The sequence below is a fragment of the Drosophila hydei genome, unplaced genomic scaffold (genome assembly GCF_003285905.1).
Source record: "Drosophila hydei strain 15085-1641.00,03,60 unplaced genomic scaffold, DhydRS2 tig00000001-arrow-pilon, whole genome shotgun sequence".
NCBI classification, from domain to species: Eukaryota; Metazoa; Arthropoda; class Insecta; order Diptera; family Drosophilidae; genus Drosophila; species Drosophila hydei.
The window spans coordinates 11,734,178-11,744,563 of NW_022045643.1; positions in this window are offsets into that span (position 1 = coordinate 11,734,178).

The following is a 10,386-nucleotide window of genomic DNA, read 5'->3' on the forward strand; positions in this document are numbered from 1 at the left end:
TAGAGCATATAAAAAACTATTAAATATATATTTTCAACTTCAATTGCTTACGAAAGTACATGCAGATCGATCTGTCCAGTTCACCTCAGCTTTGCCTGGTGCTTTTTACCCAACTTATATATAAACTAAACGTGCTTTATAGTAATATTTGTCTACACACACAGCACTAGTAGGTCGGAGGCTAATGAACACTATTCTATATTATTGTCTTGGTAAACAGTGTTTTATAGAATTATTAATATAATTTTTGTCTGGCTTATCTCATGAAGCTATTAATTGTAGTACATATAAAATAAAAATCCATTCGAGCCATATGAAACACAAAGATCATTAATAAACAATGCCTGACGTAATTTGTTAAGCCACGTCTATTATGTCAATTGTTTTCCATTTAATTGTTGTTTTGCTTCACGAATTGTTTAGTATCGAGCCAAAAGCACAGACCCAACTCTGTGACGGCGGCATCCGCTGACTAGGCGGGCGAGCGACACACCTGTGCAATTGGCAATTGGAGCTGCAGGTGACGCAGTTCGCTGGGGATCAATGGCTAATTGTTGATATCAAGTGGAGCAACTGCCTTAAACCAGTTGCCATAAGTAAAAATTTTAATTGAGATTCTTCATACATTTTAAAAATTCTATCGAAACTCAACAAGTTCATGCAGTCACTCGTCACTTTTGTTGCACTTTTGCTAGGCATTGAAAGTCAGCGAAAAATGTCTCCTGTCGTCAGCTTGTTCCGTGGCATGGCACAAAAAATGGAATTTGATATATGTATGGCCCATTCAAATAGCTGAGCACTCTCATACCCACTCCGTTGGCCAGCAGCTCGCATGGCTGTCAGCATCGAAGTGGGCCAACGTGGCATCCCGATGCTGTTGCTCCTTTTCGTGACAGTTTCGAGTCCTTTTGCCGCCAGCTTACATTGTGCTTGGAATTCAGTTTTTCTCTTTTTTTTGTATTCCATTTGGAATGCTGCAAGAGTTGCCATGCGCTGCTCACTTACTGCGCTGAGGATCACTATTCGCTTTCAGGAATGCTGACAGCGTAATTTGAGAGCCGGAGCAACATTTGGACAATGGACAATGTTTTGTCTAATAAATTCCGAAACACTAAACTTCCGTCACATCATAAATCACCCAAAGGAGAAATCACGGGCTGCCGCATGATTTGATGAGGGCTGCGGCGGGGGGTATATAAACAGCTAACTGTGTGCGAAAGAGACGACAAGAGCGAGCGAGAGAGAGAGGGAGATGGACGGACTACCCTCATAACACAAAGAATTAACGTAATTATGTTCGCATGTGTATAAATGACGAGGTTTTTGTATCAAAATTTGCAATGGTGTCGAACGTAAACAGAAACAACAACACGAATCGAAACGAAATCAAACAATAAAGCGAAAATGAAACGAAGCACAAAAACACAAAACACCTTTTCTGGACATGGACATCGATGCGCAAATAAAACATAATGAACCTTAATGATATAGCACCCAGCACCCAGGCGGAGATAAACGTATATTTGGGGTGGGGCGTTTTGGTATATAGATCGATGATCGTTAATATACGAGCTTCTACTCGTATCATTGTGCTAAACAACAAAACCAATCGAGTGTTAAGCGGGCCAGCAAAGCAACAACAACCGAATCTGAGCAACTGAGTGGAAATCTCGTCGAGCCCTATGAATTAAATGGGCAAACAAAAGCCTCGTCTACAAATGGCTAAGACAAACAGTTGACGCGACTTTGCTTCTGCTCTTGTTGTTACTCCTCATTTGCATGCTGCAGTTGCATCAGTTGCATTAAGCAGTTGCCACTCGACAGTTCCAGTTGACGCCGCCACAGCTGATTAGAAGCCAATCGAGCCCAAAAAGCGCAACTCGCGCTCTGTTTGCCATCATTTAGTGGCAGCCAGTCAAATCAAACAAAGCCTCAAGAAACTGAAAGAATGCAAGCGCACTACGACTGGTTGACCCTGGAATACTCTCACTCGACGGTCCTAATGCTAAATGATAGCGACTTGAAAACATAGAAATATGTTCCAAGTCGCATAGCTCATATGTTCACTAAACAGATGAAATTTAATAACTAGCTATGCTCTCTTTAGCCTCTAGTCTAACTCTAGATCTTATTCAGTTTCCTTTTTGATTACCAAATTAACAAACGAATAAAGAATAAATATTAAAAAAAATGGAAATATTTTAACTATTATTTATTATTATCACTAATATGCTTATTGTTAGAAAATGGCTAGAAGGACCAACAGCCTTAGTAGGGACAATAAAAGATAAAATTAGCAAAGACTAAGAGCGAAGTCTGTGATTTTATATGACATAGACAGAAAAGGTGTAACCTTAAGGAAAAGTGATATCTGGATGCCAAATCACTGATGGCAGTGAGCAGTTAGAGCACATAAAAGGCAGTCACCTTAAAGATTAATGCGGCTTAACAAGCTGTTTCAAGGTGGGAGGCAGCCCAAGAGCGAGCAGCAGTCGAAGGAGCGACCTGGCTCAGGGCGCCTAAAGCATTTTAACTCGCAAAAATGTATTTATATTTAATTAATACCTTTGCTAACACTTTTATAATTGTACGAAATCTTATGTATATTTAAAATAAAATTTAAAATGTTCATTTCTTATATTTAAAAAAAAAAAATCTCAAATTTTTTTTTCTGGTTGCAAACGCCACTCAATAGTCATTGTACTCGACATGAGGATGCAGCCAGGCTACACAGGCTTTTGGTCTACAAAAGTGTAGCTGGCCAAACAGTAGTGGGCCATTGTCAGCTGGCGTTGACTGGGCAGGCAGCGTTTAGTTCGCTGTTAATTGGTTGTTCACATTTTCTTTATGGTTTTAGGTCTTTGATTTTCAGTCGTATTCACAGGAATTTGTCGTGTCGCTACGTGTTTGAGGCATTCGTGTAATTAACAGTCGTGGGCGCAAGGATAATGTCAATTGACTTTGTCGCGACAGATCAATGTTTGCACAGAGGCAGCCAGGAGACAGCAGACGTGCACATACAACAACGGATTCCTGATAAAAATACCAGTCTGTAACGGGTCTATAGAGGGGGAAGAAGTCATAGGAAATCAGTTAGGAATCGCCAAAGAGAGTTTTGGATGAATTCAATTAATAATACGCTTTGTTCGCCTTTCGATTAGTCTAACTAAAGGTTTGTTTCGCTGCTGATGCCACACCCATTTATGCCACTTGTTACCCACGCTCGGTAGTTGGCCCACATAATTGGGTTGGCCTTTGTGTGTGCTGGCCAACCCTTCGTTCCGTACTTTTGGCCATTTACGTATCTTTACATAGTTAATAGAACGTAACGCTTGTCACACATGTGAGCCAGCGAAAGTAGAGCCCAGCCCAGGCCAGGCCAGTCCAGGTCTCTAGTTCTGTAACTCTCGATTTGGGTCCACACCCAGCTGCCGCACATTGTTGCAGCTTGTGGCGTGTCAGCAAGCAACTAGCGAATTTTATTTTGTTTTATAATTTGTTGTGACAAAATGCAATTAATAGCAACGATTGGCATCCAGATCGATTCGTCGCGATAAGCCCTGATGATTGCGTGCATCGCTGCTGCCCTCCTCCTCTATATAATTGTGATTGTACAGTTACTAAGTTGGCCAAAAGTGCGACGCTAATGAATGAACCTTGTGGCATGCCTTGGGGGCATCGTCACTCTCCACATCTACCTCTAACTCAGCCCCTACGTTATCGGCACCGGCATCGGCATCGTCATCGCCGTTGTTATTACTTCATTAAAAGCGCATTAATAGCGATGCCGACTGCTCTTCACTTGTTCTCTCCTCGATTTGTTTAAATCAATAATGAAAACAAGCCACAACAGCAAGAAACATCGAATATATCTCATCTGAAAAAGTCGAGAAACCGATCCCAGCCTCAGCCTCAGCCCCAGCTTCAGTCACTCGCACTCGCGCTCGCACAATGCCGATAAATTAGAAAATAATGCGCGCCCATTGTCCGATTGCTTTGTTTCATTTAAGCGCTTTTGTTGTTTCCCTGAAGAGCTTGGAGCACCGACCAGCCCCTCTCTGCTCAATGTGTGCCCCATTCACCTCTGCAACTGGCGGCTGGTGGGAAGCAAAAATAAATATATAAAAAAACCAAAAGCAAAAATATCTTTGCCTTTTTAATGCTCTTTCCCTCCGCTGAGCTTTAAGTTCATTCATAATTTTTGACACACATTAGCGAATTCTTCAAGTCTATAGAACATATCCATTTTATAATGAATTCGAACTGTTTTTTTTCTAAAATTAGAACATCTTATTGATGGCTCAAACTAGATTCTCCAGACTCAAGAATTTTAACTATAAATTTATTACTGAATCAAATGGATTTGCATAACAAAATGTCTTCGATTAGAGTTTTTAAGTTATATTAGGAATCGTTTTGTATAGCACTTACAAGACACAAAAATGAATTAATTGGGCTCATAAACTTAAGAAAATAAAGAATTAAAAATATTCAGTTTTTTTTATATATTTGAGCTAATATTTTGCATTATTTAAGATCTGTAGAACAACAAATTGTTTTCTTTCCATTGGAAACAGGCTTAATATTTTTATAAGCATCGATCTCTATTGGTTTGTTGAGAGTATCTCAGATCCCATCAGTTCGGCTTGTATCTTTTATTTAACTAGTCCCTCGGCCTTTGTGCTCCACGTTTTCTGAATGAAGCTGATTACTCAAATTTGTGCTTTGTTTACGATTCGTCAAGGCATTGATGGGGCTGGCGGTTAGCATCTCGGGTCGTGCGGGGCCTGCGGGACTGTGAGCTCCGTTCGCTAACTTAACGCCAAAATGTTATTAAATATTATTAGTGGGCAACAATGGGCAGCAATAATGTGGGCTCTGTCTTAAGAGCGAACCTATGCGATCCGTTCCATTGTTGCTCTGGTCTTGGACAGGGATTTGTTCGACTGCTCCAATGGGTTGTTGCTCGCTGTGTCGTTCGTTTACAGTTATAATCCCTAAGCTATTGGCAGTTACAACAGTTACAACAGCTGTGGCGTTTAACCCATTGAGGAGATCAAACCAGCCAGACAAACAGCCAACCCAGTTATCAATAAAACTATTTTTGCTTCCATTTCTATTGCTATTTGTGTTTCCATTTTCCATTTGCTTTCTATCTGCTTTCTTTTTGGCTGTGTCGTCGCAACGGCGCAACGGCAAAGGCAACGGCAACGGCAGCTGGCGCTCCATATCAGAACGGATTGTGCCCATTGTCAGACGATGCGTCCCGGTACCAATCCCATGCCCATCCCGGTCGCCGTCCCTCGTCTATGTCCGTCGGCCGTTTGCTGTACGGGTTATTTGTTTGGCCAGTTCTGTAAGCAGTTTAGAGCCTGCATTTCCGTTTTGTTGCCAAAATTGTAAACAGTTTGTATTGTGCGTAATCCCCGCCTGCACGACTGCGTTATGTAATCCAGTCAGTCGAGTAAACGAGGAGTTAATTATGTCATAATAGCTCAGCTCTGGAGGGGATGCCACAATCAACAATTGCCAGTTGTTAAGCTCTGTTTGCCGTCTCTGTGCCCGAGTACTCGCATTGTGCCAGTTGTTTTGATTGTCAGCACACGCCGTTCCGTTGGAGCCGCATCTGTGGATCAACTCTTGGACAGCTGTCTCTTTATCTGTCTCTCCCTCTTTCTGTGTCGCTCTGTCTATCTCGCTTTCTTTCTGCCTGTCTCTCTGGGCTCTTTAACGTGTGCCTAAGCACCAGCTATCGCATATGAAGCCTATTTTGTGCCTTTGTGTGTTTTTACCAAAAATAATATGACCCTTGCTCAATATTTATAAAACAAAGGATTATTTGCAGTTAAAAATATACAACATAATCTTTAACAACTATGGATGAGAGGAGCTCAAAGTAGAGAATCAAATAATGCAATCTCTTTCTGAACGCAACTAGGTATTCAAGGATGAATATATATATATATATAATATATTATATTATATAAATATATATATATATATATATATATATATATTTATAAGTACTAGTTGCGAATAGTTCTGATATTTATAATACTATAGTATACTTTATTGTAGTATAAAGCTAAATAGATTGAAGAAGTAGAGTGTAAAGACGATCATTATAGATCTGGCTGACAACATGAACATATAATTTCTCTAGATAAATTGTATGGCAATATAAGCTCTGACTACATAAACATACACACATAGATTTCTTAGATTTGATATTTAAATAAGAAACTCCAATTTTCATATTACATGATTCCAGTCCAAAGAGAATTTGTCTATCAACGCATGCTCAAAGATGGTCAGATATGCTAGAAAGACATTTATAGCTAGACACTGATTATGAATATATATAGTATAGCATTACATAAAAGTACTCATTTCTTAAGGCATACTCAAAAAAACTTCGAGCTTTACATTAAGCTGCGCTCAATCGTCTTACAGCTCTCAAACGATCGCATCTTCATATTTGTTTATGAGAAAAAACACACTCATCTTCATCAACTTCAGAGGGCCTTTTGAAGCCAAACGAAGCAATAAAGAAGTGACAAATTTTTAACAAATTAATAATGAAAAAATTAAATTATCGATATGAAACACCCGCAGCCACCTCAACCACCTCGGGGTCGTGGTTGGCAGCTGAGCACCACAAATCAAAGGCAGACAAAAAAAAGATGAGAGCGGTGAGCGGTGCGTGGTGAGCGGGCGGGTTAGGTGGTGCGTCTAGTTGAGTGGCTCGCAACACGCTAATAAAATACAAATTGACGATAAAATTATTACAAATTTATGCAAATATTTGCAGCGAGCAGCGTAGAATCTGCCACCCTAGCCCAGCAAATTAATGGGCAAACACTTGAGTCTTGGCAGGGGTAGGAGTAGGGGCTTCGGCGTGCGGGGTGCAGGCTATTTATGACTATCTGATACTCTGGTGGTGGTTAGCTCATGATTTGGGCAATAATTTATACGCCAATGCGCACGCGGATGCGAAATGTCCTGCTGCGCGTAAACAGGAAACAAATTACGCTCGAGAGCAGTTATGAAATTCCATAAAGGCACTGCTACGGTCCTCATCCTCAGCCTCGTCCACATCATCTCACTGGACAGGAACAATAAAGCAATAGACAGCCACAGGATGCGAGTGCCATAAGATGAGCGCACTGCCCACTGACAATGGCTTCAGGCTTAGCGGCGGGCGTTCCAACTAATGCAGCCAGCACGTGAAGATTCATAAAAACAGGATGCGCCGCACCTCAAATCCAGCCAGCCCATTGTCATGTGAACAGTGGACGCCCGCCAGCAGCCTTAACCCCTTAGCCAGCGAACCGAACAGAGCTTTTCCTTTTCGATAATTTCTCTCTTCAAAGTATCGAGCTATAAATGTGAAATTTGAAATGCAATCACTTTTGTTACAACTTCGAGTATTTACCTAATAATTATGCTTTCGCTCAACTCTTGTGCTGCTTTTTTCCTGCTCTTCTATCTGGCTTAAGTGCTTTGGCACTCGCTGAAGACCACAGCACATCCACGTCCAGTTGTTGCTCATCAATCGTTGTCAGCCGCCATAGAGGGTTGTGCCAGACAACCACACGAAAAGCCACAGCGGTAGCCACTGTTGCTGTCGCTGTTGATGGTGTTGTTGACGTCGCTTCTCCTTTGGCTTGACAAATGAAACGTCTCGCACCTAATCAAATTTTGTTCAACTGAATGCGCCTCGCAGTTTCCGCTGCTTATTATGCAAATGCCAAAGACGAGGCTCCTGTTCCTGCCACTGCCGCACGCAAATCAGTCGCATCGTGTTGCAAATTTATCATCATTTAATTTCCATTTGGCGTCGTGCCATGTTAATGACGTTGTTGACATCACTCGAGAGCGCGTCTCGAGTCTCTCATCTGAGCTGAGCTGACGGATCGCTGTTATCCTTTTGGTTGCCTTTGCTGCTGCTGCAGTTGCATTTGCCATTTGCCGTTTGCCGTTTGCCGTTTGCTTTGACGCGCCCTGACAAATTATGTCCCAGTTGGCGTCGCGCATACGCCTCGTGGGCCGCCCTCAATGCTCAGTGCTCAATGCTCGGTTGCTCATTTGCCTAAGTGCGCTGTGTGTAGAGGCCTTTAATTAATTGTTAGCAGCGACTTATTGACGGTCTGGTTGGTTAGCTCGGTTGCCCGTAACAACAACAGCAATAACAACACAACAGCAACAACGAGGATTGCAACAACAACAAAAATGTCAAACTAGCACTTAAAAGCCGCCACGCTTTGCTACTTGTCAACCACGCGACATCCCCAACAATATGCTTTACGTCCAGACCGAAACTCAGGCTAACAGCGCATAAATTACACTAGACTACAAAGATTCAGCCAAGACTTTTATATAACTACAAATAAAAGTCAAATATATATTTTTGTGTTTTTATTTTTGCTTTTATTATAACTTTTATTATTGCTTAATAATTTCCCAACAGTTTAAGGTAAATTTTAATTTTGTTGGCTAGTGCTTTGAGAAGCATCCCCTGTGCATTGGAAAATGTGAAACAGTTTGACAAAAGCCACCACCCACAAATTAGACTGTGCCACCAGACGCGGGACATTGGACTGGGCGTATATCGTCCTCCTGCTCCTGCTGCTGCTCCTTACATGCAGTCGCCATGTTGCCCAAGGGCTGTCGGCAATAGAGCGAGAAGGCAGCATTCCGCCAACGCAAATGCCAACGCCACTGGCAACTGCTTCTTGACCCCTTTGCAGAGAGCTGGCTTGGATGTTACCATTGCTTTTATGGCATTTAGCCTTCCGCGTAAAAACGATATGTTGCAGTTGACCTCGCGGCAATTGTTGTAGCGAATTGTATCACCTTTATGCTAATCCGGCTCGCTAATCCGCCGGATTAGCGATTCGCTTAAAAAAGCAGACGGCAAACAAAACGAAAACAATTTGGAAAAACGGCGAAAATCGGACTTCAAGCAGCAAAGACGTCGCGACGCCCTGCCTTAGTCTGTGTGTGCGTCTGTGGTTAATCCGGGTCGCGAAATGCCATCGGGACAGGTAAAACAAAAAGCAGAAAAAAGTGAAGCAAATAAAACACCTAACAATCCTGCCACATTGCACACTCCTTTTGCTTTCCGGCGACGAGGACGCTAATCCGCCAATAAAGTCGTAAAAAAGAAAATATAGCCGCGATTTGTTTTTGTCATCGGCCTTTGTCTTGCAAAATTATTTTCGTACACAAATCGCAGAAACGGGGCTATATACTTGCGAGTAGGTACGACGTACATGAAACATCATTTAATCCACGCTCATAAAATTAAAAATATTTGTAGCTTGTTGAGCTGCACATGGACGCTGACTGAGCAGGAGGTGTGATAAGGACCCGCCGAAGAGTTTTATACAGAAATCTGAATGCAAATTGATTGCACGATTGATTGATTGATAAGAAATGCAGAGCACAAGCCGAGAGTATTAGATAGTAGAATTGTTTGCTTAAGTTAGTTATATAATTTATAAACTTGGGATACCGTAGAATATATTTATAGGGTGGTCCTGCAGTGACCTAACTATTATTTTAAATTAATTAATTTAATAGAATAATAAATGCAGCACAGGCTGAAAAGCAGAAGGCAGGAGAAAGAACGGAGAGAGGGGGGGGGAGGAAGGGAGGAGGGAGGAGGGAGGAGGGAGGAGGGAGGAGGAGAGGGAGGAGGGAGGAGGGAGGAGGAGGAGGGAGGAGGGAGGAGGAGGGAGGGAGGAGGGAGGAGGGAGGAGGGAGGAGGGAGGAGGGAGGAGGGAGGAGGGAGGAGGGAGGAGGAGGAGGGAGGAGGGAGGAGGGAGGAGGGAGGAGGGAGGAGGGAGGAGGGAGGAGGGAGGAGGGAGGAGGAGGAGGGAGGAGGGAGGAGGGAGGAGGGAGGAGGGAGGAGGGAGGAGGGAGGAGGGAGGAGGGAGGAGGAGGAGGAGGAGGGAGGAGGGAGGAGGGAGGAGGGAGGAGGGAGGAGGGAGGAGGGAGGAGGGAGGAGGGAGGAGGGAGGAGGGAGGAGGGAGGAGGGAGGAGGAGGAGGGAGGAGGGAGGAGGGAGGAGGGAGGAGGGAGGAGGGAGGAGGGAGGAGGAGGAGGGAGGAGGGAGGAGGGAGGAGGGAGGAGGGAGGAGGAGGAGGGAGGAGGGAGGAGGGGGAGGGGAGGGAGGAGGGAGGAGGGAGGAGGGAGAGGGAGGAGGAGGAGGGAGGAGGGAGGAGGGAGGAGGGAGGAGGGAGAGGGAGGAGGGAGGAGGGAGGAGGGAGAGGGAGGAGGGAGGAGGAGGAGGGAGGAGGGAGGAGGGAGGAGGGGATTGAGGAGGGAGGAGGGAGGAGGGAGGAGGGAGGAGGGAGGAGGGAGGAGGGAGGAGGGAGGAGGG